At 36.7% G+C, this 15,066-nt stretch overlaps 1 protein-coding gene across 9 annotated transcripts in view; it reads left to right on the top strand.

Moving 5' to 3' along the window:
* NKAIN2 (sodium/potassium transporting ATPase interacting 2) overlaps window positions 1-15,066 on the top strand; it is a 1,166,031-nt gene that overhangs the window by 551,004 nt on the left and 599,961 nt on the right. The gene's annotated exons all lie outside the window — the stretch shown is intronic.

Raw genomic sequence — 15,066 nt, 5'->3', positions numbered from 1 at the left:
ATACACACACACACATATATAAATAGATCTTATATGTAGTATATGATTTATATATATTATCTGTAAATATATATAAATATATCAGCTCATTTTTAACAAGCCTAATACAGTTTTATTCAGAGAGAGAAATTAGCTTCATTTGTGATGTTTGTTATGCTCCACTTCTATTAATGCATTAGGATTGAAAGTAAATGAATTTCCAGATGAAAACCTTGCTTTTAGATGTGATATTCTGTCTTGTTCTCAAGGCATAATGTAATTAAGAGTTTGCTGGAATGAAAAAGTAATAATGATAAACGTGGAAATGTTTTCAAAGAATTTAACTGTTTTTTTATCAAGAGAAATTTCTCAGTTTGAACTCACCTTCAGTATTCTTCAGAAAATACTCAAATAAGATCTCCTGGGATATTTTTCCGTTTAGGGTGGTTCCTCCCCCATATCCATTACTGCTCCCTTCATTTTAGACAAAAGACTATCACATATGGTACAACCCCATCTAATATTCAGTATATAACATCACTGTTTACAGAAAAAAATAGCATAATTATTTTTAATTTTTTTACATTTAGCCCTCTGTTTTATTTAAATAATGAATCTTTCCCCCAAATTGCTATCTCTTTCACATTGATAAACTTGGATTCAAATTTATTCATACTTTAGCCTCTGCTCATCTTTTACTTCTTTTAGTATATCAAAGCTTAATGAACTCACTGTTTAAAGTTAGAATTTTTTGAGTCAAGATAACGTATAGAATTAAATTATAAACATGGGATCTATTACAAAACAAGAAAGGAAGGTGTAAATGTGTTGCTGGAGCAGCATATTTTTTGTGAGTCATTGCTAACTGCCTTTGGACAGCCCCAGCTTTGTTAAAATACTTTGTTTTCTCCTTCCAGGGTTCTTATTGTTTTTTTGTATTTTTAATTACATTTATGTGTGAGTTACACTGGGGAATTTACCTTAATTCCTTTGAGTATCCTAATCTGGGCATTTTTTGAATATCCAAAACTGATCAAGTTAATGATTACTCATCACCAAGATGCAGACAGAGATTTATTAATGATACAGTCATCAAGCTTTTTATAGTATGGCTTATATATATATATTATGCCTATTAAAATTACATTTTTTTCATAATCAAATTCCATGTGATTCAGCAAACAATGTTCAGGGGCAAATATTTGACAATGCCATTGAAGGACTAGATAAATAACTATGAATAAATTCCATGTGTTTTACTGGGTTGATCCCCAAAATGCAATTTAAAGACTAATTTAGACATTATTTTCTTCAGTGTATTTCTACATAAAAAATAGTTTGTTCTTCTCTCTTTTACTCATAGAATTGTCTCCTGTACTTGTCCACTTCACTGAACTATCTGAACATTTTTTTCAATATCTCCAGTCATATTAATGTTGAAGGGCTACAAGGTCTATTAAAAATATAAGAAACTTAAATCTGGTTTATGTATAAGCCTGATATACCATTTATCTCTTATATTTATTTCTGTTCTGTGAATAGCCTATTTTCTTTTTAATGCTGCTCTTCATTCATATTACATTAATATACTCAATTTCACTATTTTCATTGCTAATATTCCCTACTGTTAATAATTAGAAAGTTATTAGGGTGTTGTTTTTTTTTTTTTTTTTTTTTTGGATAGGCAGAGTTAGACAGTGATAGAGAGAGAGAGAGACAGAGAGAGAGTTATAGACAGTGAGGGAAAGACAGAGAGAAAGGTCTTCCTTCCCTTGGTTCATTCCCCTAATGGCTGCCACAGCCCGTGCTGCGCTGATCGGAAGCCAGGAGCCAGGTGCTTCCTCCTGGTCTCCCATTGGGTTCAGGGACCCAAGCACTTGAGCCATTCTCCACTGCCTTCTTGGGCCACAGCAGAGAGCTGGACTGGAAGAGGAGCAACCGGGACTAGTACCCAGCACCCCAACCGGGACTAGAATCTGGGATGCCGGGGCCACAGGCGGAGGATTAGCCAAGTGAGCCACGGCACCGGCCCAGTTATTAGGGTTTTGACAATTATGTCCTTAAGTGGGGAAGCATGGTTTAAAAAAAAAAAAAATTCCAGGAATGTAACTATGGCATTTATCAAATATATTAGATAATTAGGAAAATAAGCATAATGATACTAAATAGATTACAAATTTATGGGTCACGATAATTACAGCCTTATAATCTGAACAAAGCAAACCATAATATAGTGGAAATTATTATTCTTTGAGGAGTCAGGAGGCAAGATTCAACTCTTATCCATGTGTGTATATGTATCAAACATTTTTCTTCTTCCATCAATGGCTATGTTTTTTCTCACTGGATAAGTTTTCCTTCATTTGTCTTGATATGAGGTTGTGGAGTGATGAGAATAGAGCAGCAGTCCTTTCATAACTTGAGTGAAAACAGTTTAGAATTGCTGGAGCTGTACTGCTGTGCATAATTTCCTGTTATTGTAGAAGTAGAAAAGTTGAAAACCATTTAATTTGTTATTTAACATAATAAGCTTTCAGCTGTTAGAAAGTTTTATATGACAATCACTTTTCTATTTACATTATTTTTCATGGTATAAGTTCAGTTATGGAATAATAATTAGTTTTAGGTATCCAAAAGCATTTGAACCTCCTACATTTTTTATTTTGTCTTTTTAATAACTAGAAGTCAGTGAAACCCCAAACTTTCTGTACATTTTTGACTATGATGGACAGTGAATATATAAACCTTTATTTTTTCAATCTCATATTCCAGAAAACAGCTAAGAGCTAAAATATACTTTTTTCAGAAGAGATGGTCTGTCAGTTTTTCATAATAACAATAAAGCTTGAAGCCTTCTTATTTTTTATCCCCTCTTCCTCTCTAAAAATGCCTACCAAACCTTTTCATGAATTATCGTCATCACCATCATCATTATCATCACCACCACCACCACCATTACCAAGTAGATACATTGTAACTAAAATAACAGCAAACTTACAGTCAATCCCCTTAGTAACTAGATTCCTCTTGTTCTGAGGTTCACTTTTACTTGCTTTCTTCTTTGCTTTGGAAGGAATAGGTCTATTTCCTTGGCGATTTCTCGTAAAAAAAAAAAATATGTCAAGCTGTGGTTTAAAAAATAATGCAAATAAATGAAAGAACACATTTTTTGACAGGCAGAGTTAGACACAGAGAGAGAGAGAGAGAGACAGAGAGAAAGGGCTTCCTTCCATTGGGTTACCTCCCAAATGGCCACTACGTACAGCACACTGCACCTATCTGAAGCCAGGAGCCAGGCGCTTCCTCCTGGTCGGTCTCCCATGTGGGTGCAGGGCCCAAGCACTTGGGCCATCCTCCACTGCCCTTCCAGGCCACAGCAGAGAGCTGGACTGGAAGAGGAGTAACCGGGACAGACTCCAGTGCCCCAACCGGGACTAGAACCCAAGGTGCTGGTGCTGCAGGCGGAGGATTAGCCAAGTGAGCCGCGGCGCAAGCCAAAAGAACACAGTTTTTAAATGGAGCAAAAATTAAAGTGTCTGAGCAAGAAGCTTTAATAATAAATTATTTTGGTGTCTTCCTAGGATCATTTTCTTCAGATACTTTTGTCCTCTTAATTTCTTCCAATTGCAGCATTTTCTGTATTTATGTATGTAAATTTTTTCATACCTTTACCCTCTTCCAAAAAGAAAGTAAGAGGATTTCCATTCTTTCTATTAACATATCCTCTGTGAGTCCTTGAAACACTGTACACTGTGAAAGTCTGAGTTTTTTTGAGGGATTTGGACATCCAACTAACATGGTATATCAGTGTTTAAGGTTTTTGTTTTTGTTTAGCTTAGTTTTTCTAACCATTCAACTTACTAGACACACTAATTAATCCTCAGATAAACACTGCAAGATTCCAGAACAATGCTTCTTAAAGCATCCGCTGGTACCTGTTCAGAATATACATTAGGGCCCTACATGCTGAGTTAAGAACTCCAGGGGCAGGGCCCAAAATCAGCTCTATAATAGGTCCTTTAGATGAATCTAATGTATTAACGATGAACTTTAACGATTCATTTAACGATGAACTTCTGTAGCACATAAGGGGCTTTGCTTGTTTCCCTGAAAAGTCAGATCTTTTTTAAGGAAATTATTTACAAAGGTTTTAATTTTGTTTGCTTTATTTTCCTTTAAGGTAATTCAGGAAAGCAGAGTTTTTAAAAATATGCAAATAGGTCAATGAGTTTGTCATCTTGATTGATAAATATGCTTTTTAAAGTGTCCAAAGTTTAACTGAATATTATCTCTGATTTCCTAAGAAGTAAAAGGAGTTGTTTTACTGAGGTCAATGTGGGAATATGCCTTCATAGTTGTAGATTTCATTAAAAACAAAAAAATACTAGCTTGGAGTTTGATCTTAGTATTTAAACATTTAGCTGATTCACAGAAAAGCATTCAATATTGGGAATGGAAATAATCTAAAAACTATCACATATATTGAAATTTTTAGGAACGAGAATAAAATGAAAGGCCTTCATATCCATGTGGGTGGTTTACTACTTACACAGTGTATTATGGGATTCAAATTCTTAATGTATTTTACTTTCAGCCCCAGGAAATTGGTGATGTTGGTTTGTTCCTGTATTTAGGATTTCAGTTATAATTTATCAAACTTCAGTTGGTCATGTTTTCCTTGGCTTTTAAGTTTTTTTTTTCAATTTTTTCTTTAAAGAGTAATTCACTATCATTTCTGTACAACAAATCTATCTCCATATTCTGTTTTATGATTTAAAGAGAAAAGAAACCCCACAAAACTAAAGCATTATGACATGACAATAGGCTGCTTTTTATTTCTATATTTAAATGTACTCCTTCAGTATTTTAATATACTCTTTATCACTAAGATTTATAATTTAAATCATAAAGTATATGTTCTTAAAAATAAATAGTGTATTAGGATGTCCCTGTCATGTTGAAAGGCATGTCTCTGTACTTTTGCTCTTCACATTTGGCACAGGGAGAGAAGTTTGTAGCTGGAATTCCAGATGAATAACTTATTGATATGTGGAAATATAAAGATAATCTGTATCAAATTTTTACAAAATATTCAATGTATTGTGTTAGTCCAGTTGGCAGAAGATATAACTAAACATAAAAAGGCAAATATGTGGGGTAGGTGTTACATGATGTGATAAGCTGCCACATTGGATTCCCTTATCCCATATTGAAGTGCTAGTTGCAATCCTGGCTAACCTGCTTCTGATCCATCTTCCTGCTAATGTGCCTGAGAAACAGCAGATGATGGATCAACTTGGTAGGTCCCTGCCACCCATGTGGGAGACCTTGATTGAGGTTTCAGCTGCCAATTTGACCTGGCCCAGAGTAGGGTGTTACAAGCATTTGGGGAGTTAATCCAGCAGATGGAAGACCTATTTCTTCTCTGTGTCTCCTTCTGTCTCTGTGACTATGCCTTTCAAATAAATTAATAAATCTTTTAAAATAATAGGTGAATGTCTGTCTTGAATCTAATGAGCTCATTTCCGGGATGATGAAGAATCTTTCTAGATACACACTTATAAGAATATTATTAACCTGTTTTAAAGAAAACTACACGGGGCCAGCATTGTGGCATAGCAAGTGAGGCCACTGCCTTCAGTGCCAGCATCCCATGTGGTCACCAGTTTGAGTCCAAGCTGCTCCACTCTGGTCTGGCTCTCTGCTGTGGCCTAGGGAAGCAGTGGAGGATGGCCCAGGTCCTTGGGCCCCTGCACTCATGTTGAGGGCCTGGAGGAATCTCCTGGCTTCTGGCTTCGGATCAGTGCAGCTCGGGCAATTGTGGCCACTTGGGGAGTGGGCCAGTGGACGGAAGACCTCTCCTCCCCCCCCACTTCTCTCTCTCTGTGGCTCTGACTTTCAGATAAATGAAAAAAACGGATCTTTAAAAAAATAAAAAACACAAACCCTGTCACTTATTTTCTGCACTCATAATGAATAATGCTGAATCAAGATTTCTTGATAAATGAATGCAGCCAGTTGAGTTGAATCCTAATTCTTTAAATCCTTAAATGTGGACTTCTAATGCCACCTGCCAATTAACATAATTGTCATAGCTGACATTTACTTCTTTATGGCTACATCCCTATAAGAGTGCCTGAGCTTGAATCCGAGCTCTGCTTCTGGCCCTAGCTTCCTGCTTTACTCACCTTGAAAGGCATTAGGTGATAGCTCACGTGGTGATATCCCTCCTGTTCATGTGGGAAACCCAGAATGAAGTCCTGGCTCCTGGTTTTGGCCTGCTTCAATTTTGGCTGTTGTAGGCATTTGGGGATTGAACCGGTGGATGGGAGATCTCCCTGCCCTGTCTCTATTGGAATTTAGATCTCTATTGGAACTGCTGGAAATTAGATGTCTCTAGAGCTCATCATCTTGCAAGAAAACAAATTTACAGGTCCTTTATCCAGATTATGAAGAATTTAAATGTGCCTCTGTCCAGATTAAAATAAATTACAATTTTCTGATTCCATAATTTCCTTTAATTTATTGTCCCAGTATGCCTATGGCTACTTATCCATGCCCAAATAGTTAGTCCTGATTCATTTTACCTTATTGATGAATGACTTAAATGCTTTTCCGCATGACTGAAAGACCATACAGTACCCATTAAGAATGCAGGGTGCTCCAGCAAATGACACTACCTGCTGTAGTGTAATTAACTTTTTCCAAATTGTCCAGGTAGTAAGCTGCTTTATCTACCTTTGCTCATGTCACAGCATCTAGGAACCAGAGATCAGTGCCCCTAATATCTTTGGTTTTATTATTCCTGAAATTTTCCACAGTCCCTAATGTAATTCCCTGCTAACTAGTTTAGAGTTTGATGGCAACCTTGCAGTTTAGCTATGCCTGATGTGTTCTGGACCACATCTCTTATTTTGTCCTCATTGTTATACTAGCTCCTTAATACTCCACCACAGTGATTGGGTTCTGTAGAGTGACAACAACAGTGACACCTTGTGCTCAGACCCACCATTTCTTTATGATCTCCTAAGCTTTGTGATTACACTTGACTCACTGGTCCACATCTGCCTTATGTTGAGAATCCTCTCAGGACACCTGGTTGTCTTCCTATCATCTAGAATATTATGGGGATACATGAAGTACATCAGATACTCAGACAATGTCGATTCTCAAAGAGAAAGGAAATGATTTGGGCACCCTTTCAAGCTTCATTCTCTTGGAATTATTTTAGTCTATACCAGTTTAGACATTCTTAGAGTTCCACAGGAAAAGTTCTGAATGCTAGCCAACATGTAAGCCTCCACCTTAACAAACTATATCTTATTCTAATTGTACTTTCCCTACTAACTTGCCCTGAATTTAAATGCATGCTTGGCTTACATTCCTAAAAGTCAGTGTGCAGAGAAGTAATGTGGAACTTGGTACAAACAGCATAAATATCGACAGTCTTCTGTACAAGTAGCTATTTTCATTCTTTTGCAGTTTTGCTGGCTAGCTTCCCCTAAATCATCTTCAACCATGAAGGGAGCCAGCAGAATATCTGAACACTAACCACATATCTCCTATATATAATTTTATAACTTTCATTGCTGTAAGGACCAAATTGGACGTTTGGGTAGATATCAAGAGGTTTTTGTAATTTAAAATCACTTCTCTCAGAATATCAGAATTTGTTAAAAGCTTCTGGAATCTGAAGCTAAGGACCTGCCACCATCATTTTACAAGTGTGCCCAGTTATCTACCCTTATCCAGGTTTCTTCTTCACATTACTGATCAGTACTTATCAGTTGTATGTACGGCATGAAAGATTAATAGAAAATATTGAACATTGAATAGGTTCAGCTCTGCTTAGTTCAATGTAATCTTTGGAAGTGCTTCATTGAGACCTAGACAGTAGCAATGACAAATCATTTGGGAGTAAAAACTCTGAACTAAGAGATAATCAAGTTGTTTAAGTCTCTTCTAAATAGGGTTCCAATATTCTTTACTAGAATCTTATTTTCAAATGTTTTCTATGTAGCTCATTATCACAAAATTTTATAGCAAATTTTTTAAGTAGAAATGGAACTTTTTTCCCTCTACTTATTTATCTCTTTTCATTTTAAATTTTTCAATAATCATTTCCAACTTTCAGGGTTTGGCAGAAAAAGGGCCACTGCTTTTTCAAACCTTCCTTGTTATGTGTACCGTTATAGAATTGAAACATTTCCCATCTGACACCTAAAAGCAAGACAGATAACACATATGGCTATAGACGTCAGCACTAAAGATGTTACCAAATGTCTATTACTCGCTGTTTTCATAATTTACCTGTCAACAACTCTATTTATTTGAGTATTGCTTTTATGGATTATATTCTCTAAGTGAGCATAGTTGATAAGGCCACACAGTTCATCTGGAATAAGTAGAACATAAATATACTTTAAATATAAAATGATAAAGACCCAGAAAAGCAACTTTTCTTCTTTTGTAAGCTCAGCAGGGAGAGAACAAAGTGGTCATGCTCTGAAGTACAGAATACAATGCAGTGTACCCATTATTGTTAGGGATGCTATTGTTAATAAATCACTTTAGAGTAGTGAGCAGATGTTTCCTTGTAATGCTGCAGTTAGGGCTACTAAAGCACTTCAGTGAAGTCATCACAAGGCAAGAGGGTATGCCCAATACGAATTATTTATCAGGGGTCTCTCTACAGAAAGCTGGTATGGTGGTCAGTGTATGAGCCTAATAATCTTCTCAGTTGCTGAATTCAGTGAATGAACACCCCATCTGTTTAAATGCTTTTAGACTGAATGGGCTGAAGACATGGGAACCCATTGCCATGCCAGGCACACAGAGGTTTTGATGCTCTTTTGCATTTGGAAAATGCATAAAGTCAGTTTGGGAAGTGCAAGGCTTCTCTGTAAGGTCCTAGAACATGAAAAGAAGAATGAAATAAGTAGGGAGAAGAAGAGGCAGCAGCATAAGAGGTCTCAGAAAACCATCTTTACAAGTGTAAATGAGGAAATTAGGAAAATAATAATAAATAAAATTTGTCAAATTCCCTTTAGGAATCATTAATTTCTAGAAATTATCTTTCCCACTTTTAATTTCAATATTAAAATGGATAAAACACACAGCCTTCAAGTTGCTAGTGCATTCAAGAAATTATTTTTTCATGAACATATGTTCTTCCTACATTTTATCCAAATCAGATCATTGCTCTGAATGGAAAAATGACATCACTTAAGGGGTGATACTCCTAGATGCAGCATTTTCAACAACAGTTCATGATGTAATTTGTTATTTTGGGAACAATGAAGATAATAAATTTTGTTTAAAATAATAATGAATACACTTGTCTCTATGTTTTAAAAAATAAGATTGGCATACATATCAGCATGTGCATGTGCCAACATTCCATGAACTTTCTCAAATTTCCCCCTGGAATTGTACATAACCACTTCATTTGTAGGCTGCTTCTCTTTTTGATCATCCTGTATTCTATTCTGAGGGCATGCAGAGGTAATTACCTTTTTTAATCCATTCACCCAGTCTGTGTCTTAACTGGGTAGTTGAGACCATTTACATTCAGTGTGACTATTGTTAAATACTGAGTTTGCCCTGCCATGTTTCTGTAAATATTTCTTTCATTGGTTCCTTTGCTGGGCAATTTTCTGCATTGATCTACTTTTGTAGTGATGTTCCTGTTTGTGTGTAGCACAACTTTGAGCATCTTTTGAAGGGCTGGGCAAGTTATTACAAATTCTTTCAATTTCTGTTTGTTGTTGAAGATCCTTATTTCTCTTTCATTCATAAATGAGAGTTTTGCAGGGTTCAATATTCTGGGTTGACATTTTTTTCTCTTAGGACTTGGAGTACATCTTGCCGTTCAATCCTTGCCCGTATGGTTTGTGATGAGAAGTCCTGGAGGAGTTTAATCATGTTTCCTCTGAATGTGATTTGTTGTTTCTCTCATGCATATTTTAGGATGTTTCTTTACATGTTACTGAGGAAAGCTTTGCCACTATGTGTCTAGTTGAGGATCTTCTGTGGTTGTGCCTATTGGGAGTTTGTACTTCCTGAACTTGGATGTCTCTTTCTTTTTCCAGATGGGGAAATTTCTCTGTTATTATTTCATTAAGAAGGTCTTCTAATCCTTTCTCAGTTTCAACACTTTCTGGAATTCCTAGGATCTGTATGTTGGATTGTTTGATATAATCTTGCAGATCTCCAACTGTGTTTTTCAATTTCCTGATTTCTTCTTGTATTTGGTCTGAATATGTTATTTCCAGAAATTTGTCTTCTAGTTCTGATATTCATTCTTCTGTTTCATTTATTCTATTATTTATGTTTTCCACTATATTTTATGTGATCTATTGAATTCTTCAAATCTAGCATTCCATTATGACTTCTCTTCAATATCTCAGTTTCTTGGGAACACTTTCCATTTAGGTCGCAAATCTGTTTCTGATAGTTTCTAAGTAATCTGATGATTAAGTTTCTGAATTCTATTTCTGGCATATCCTCAAATCTCTTCTTCAGCTTTTATTATTGAAGAGGAGATGTAGTATTCCTTCGTGGGGCTCATACTGTATTTTTACTCTTGTTAAAGTTTTCCCCTTGTTTTTTGGCATTTCTGGATGCTTTTTTCTGTAATATGTGTCTTGGTGTTTGTGGCAAGATTTCCCTCTGCCATGAGTAGCTATGTGTCTGTGTATTGCCAGTGGAAATACGTAGCCACAACTCTGGAAGTCCTGCTCACTTTTGGAAGGTGACGGGGGCATACAGGAGAGCTCTGGTGTGTTAAGCCCCACCTACTTGGGCCAGGCTCTGGTGTGTTAAACGAGCTAGGGATTTCAGTGTTTAGAACTTCTCCCTGTTGCACAGCTTGTGTGGTGGTGGGGAAAAATTACTCTGAAATGTTGAGACTTATTCCTGAGTGTAGGGGGTATTGTGAAGTGGCTTCCACAATTGATGGGCATGTGCACGGGAGGCAAATGCAGTAGGACCCTGTTAATATTTGGAGATGTAAACAGACAATACGTCTTCTCCCAGCAGGCTGCAGATCCAGCTAGGGGGAGGGTTAGACATGGATGTGCAGGGGTGTGCCCAGGTTCTCCATCTATTCCACTATTCTTCCCACTTGGAACTTCAAACACAGTTCACCTGGCTCTACCACCCACTGCTAACTGCAGCTCCGTGGCTTCCCGACCTCACATCTCACCTGGTAGCTGGGGATAGGGAGGGTGTGGCATCAGTCTCCCACTTCAGTTTCTCCACTTCACTTCTGCTGCGCCTGTCACTCTTTGCTCCCTCTGCATGGACCTGCTCAGTCTCTGCTGGACTCCTGGGCTTTTCCATGCAAAACTCTCATGGCTCTGTCACTGGCCCTTATCCCTTTTCTTATTAACAATCCATTACCCCACCGCGACTTGGAACATCCTGTTGCTATACCACCATCTTGGCTCTGCCCTTCTCGGGTGTGTATTTTTTAAAAATATTTTTATTTATTTATTTGCAAAAGAGAATTTCAGAGAGAGAGAGGATGAGACCAAGAGAAATGTATTTCATCCACTGTTTTATTCCTCAGGTGGCTGCAAAGTCCAAGGCTGAGCTGATCGAAGCCAAGAGCTTCTTCCAGGTCTCCCATGAAGGTGCAGGGTCCCAAGCACTTAGGCCATCTTCCACTGCTTTCCCAGGCCATGGCAGAGATCTGGATTGGAAGAGGAGCAGCCAGGACATGAACCTGTGCTCATATGGAATATATGTGCCAAAGGCAGAGGTTTACCCTACTATAGCCACAATGCTGACCCTGGGGTTATATTTTAAGCCACAATGGTACTAAAAGGATTGTAACCTGCTTGCAGTGATAGTTTACTCTAATTTTCTACCCTAGGTCCTTGCTTTACTTATCTTTGGAATAGTTTCTTCTTGTTAGGAATTTACTTCTGATTTTTTTTTTTTTTTTAGTTTTAAGTTTAAAAGCACATTGCTCTTTTAGTAACCTCCTGTTGCAACCCTATGTTCTACACACAACAAGTTCTACTGACTGTTTTCTCCACGAGTCTCTTGCCTCATAAGGCCTTATTTCTTTTCTTTGTTCTGTTATCTTAGACCCTCTGTATTTTATTTAATTCTTCCCCATTCCTTTGCTTTGCCATTTAATAGTTAATTATTGCTGCTGTCAACTGCATGCCGCTGCTCACCAAATCCAGAAGAATTCGCTTGATGTACGTAGTCAACTGATTTCTTGATTTAAAAAATGCATTTTGAAATAGATCATTATCTCTTTTGAAGATCAGAGCCTTGTTAGTTTTCCAATATGATAAATTACTTCTGAAAAGTGGAGAATTCATAGGCAAGAAGTTTAAGGAGGAGGCTTTGATAAATAAATATCTGATCTGCGTTGGCTTCTAAGTTTGAGTATCCACAGGCGAGAGAAAGACTTGGTGATTAGGTACAATTATAGTAGCCTTATAACTGCAAGTAGAAATATAAAGAATGTATCCTTGGTCTTATATGAAGATGTACACCATATATATATGCATATACACATATATATATGAAAAAAAATATTTCTAGAACACACTGCAGGAATTTTTTTACCATCTAAACAACAAAGCGTGGACCTTAACTCCTTCTGTATAGCTAGGTGTTTCAGGAATTTTAATGTGTACAAATGCTATTTCAATCTAAGGAACTGGTGATTAAAGAAAACCAAACATGCCATAATTCAGCACTTTTATTGATCAATATAACAAGCTGCCTTTGAAATTTATACACTGGGAGTTTAATTGTACAAATAAAATAGGTACCAGATCACTATAATGCCCAGCTATGACATATATATAGTCCTTTTCTCCTCCTCTCAACTAGCATGATGAAAAACTATTCTAAGTATAGCAACAAAGATTCTGAACAATCTTGCACTGCTTATTTCTGTTTGAGTTTGTGGATCAGGAGACAAGCCAATCTTAGCTGCTATTATTAAGAATTACTAAAGCTCTGCTTCTGAGGATGACAACACACATTTCTATGCAAGTACTTTAGACAATATTAAAACTTGATAAATAAAGTATTTTTAAACTTTTAATTGAGAAAATGCACTTAAATTATTTTCATTATGATCATTATTATTCTTGTAGCAATGCCAACTTATTCAATATTTAACAAGCATCAGGAGTTTAACATAGACAATATTTATCCTTAGAACATACTTAAAGAATTCTGTTAACACAATGAGGAATGAATGTCCCCATATTAAGGTCTAACATGGAAGGCTTCTATATGAACATTTTTCTGACATTCAATATATTCCATTTTTATAGGAATGAGATTATTTATCTGATGGTAAATTATATATGGGGCTGGAGAAAGGGCAAATGAGTTGGGTCTGGCCATGCTCTTTTTGAAACTGACACTTAGCCATGTGATGACTTTGAACAGTCTTTGTCTCAGCTGTTGAGGAACAGTTTTTATTTTTTTAAATACTGTTTGAGGAACACTTTACTTAGTATAGGGTTAATCTTATGTGTATAAATTAATTGAAAATAGATCTTAGTAAAAAAAAAAAAGAATGGGAATAGGAGAGGGAGGAGGGAGAAGGGTGGGAGTGAAGGTGGGAGGGCAGATAGGATGGGCTGAATCATTATGTTCCTAAATTTGTTTTTACGAAATACATGAAATTTGTATACCTTAAATAAAAGGTTTCTGGGGAATAATGAGAAATAAAACTAAAAAAAAAAAAAAAAAACAGTTAACAGGCAGTTTAATAATTCACTAATAAATGCAAGGTACAAAATATTGTGGGTATATAAATATAATAAAAATAGAATTTCTTTAACAGCATTTTTGTGTGAGGATATGCAAAATTATTAATTTGATTATCATTAAATAATAGTTCATCAATTTATTCCTTTTCCACAAGGCACTATCTCAAGAAGCTTCTGGGAAGAATGGTAGGTGGGTGAATGGGACTGGATGCTGCTAATGGTTGTTTAACAGTTTGAAGGTTCAATGATACCAGGTTGAAATATTTATACTTACAGGACAACAAATCATCAATCTATCCTGTACAAATAGCTTCCAATCAATAGCCATGTGTATCCTGTGGTGGTCACTGATGGAAGTGGAGAGCTTTTAATATACATAAAGGTTGACAATTAAAATTGAATTTTTGTTTTTTATTACCATAATCCACAGGCAAATATCCTCTAGCAAATATAAACTATCTTGAAATTCTTTGTTCAGATATGCTAGTTTAATTGCACTTGTAAAAATGAATGCATCAGATAAAAATATATTCCAAAAGTAATGAATATTTCTCAAAAATATTATACTAACCTTTAGAAAATTTGGAAAGTTTTGTTAGAACTACATATAGGATATTCTTTCCATATATAATAACACATTAGACAAATTTTAAAATTTCCTGTAATCATTGTCTTTTTGAAAGATTTATTATCTGGCCGGTGCCATGGCTCAATAGGCTAATCCTCCTCCTGTGGCACCAACACCCCACGTTCTAGTCCCGTTTCCGGTCGGGGTGCCGGATTCTGTCCTGGTTGCTCCTCTTCCAGTCCAGTTCTCTGCTATGGTCCAGGAGTGCAGTGGAGGATGGCCCAAGTCCTTGGGCCCTGCACCCTCATGGGAGACCAGGAAAAGCACCTGGCTGGCTCCTGGCTTCGGATCAGTGCAGCACGCCGGCAGCTGCGTGCCCGCTGCAGCGCAGTGGCTGCAGTGGCCATTGAGGGGTGAACCAATGGAAAAAAGAAGACCTTTCTCATTGTCTCTCTCTTACTGTCCACTCTGCCTGTCAAAAAAAAAAAAAGTTTATTATCTATTTGCAGGGCATGTTAATAGAAAGTGAGAGGCAGAGATAGAATAAGAGAGAGATGATCTTCTATCAAATGGTTTATTCCCCAAATGTCTAAAATATCCAGGGCACAACCTGGCCAAAATAGAAGCCTGTAGCTAGATCTAGATCTCCAATTGGGGTAGCATAGATCTAAGAATTTGAGCTACCTGCTGGCTTCCCAGGCTCATAAGCAGAAAGCTGAATAGGATATGGAGAAATTGAGACTCAAATGTGCACTCCAACATGTG

This window comes from Oryctolagus cuniculus, chromosome 5 (assembly GCF_051225735.1).
Source record: "Oryctolagus cuniculus isolate XC-2025 breed Fujian yellow rabbit chromosome 5, ASM5122573v1, whole genome shotgun sequence".
Lineage (NCBI taxonomy): Eukaryota > Metazoa > Chordata > Mammalia > Lagomorpha > Leporidae > Oryctolagus > Oryctolagus cuniculus.
Note: the sequence above shows the minus strand (reverse complement) of the source record. Positions and strands in the feature narration are given on the sequence as shown.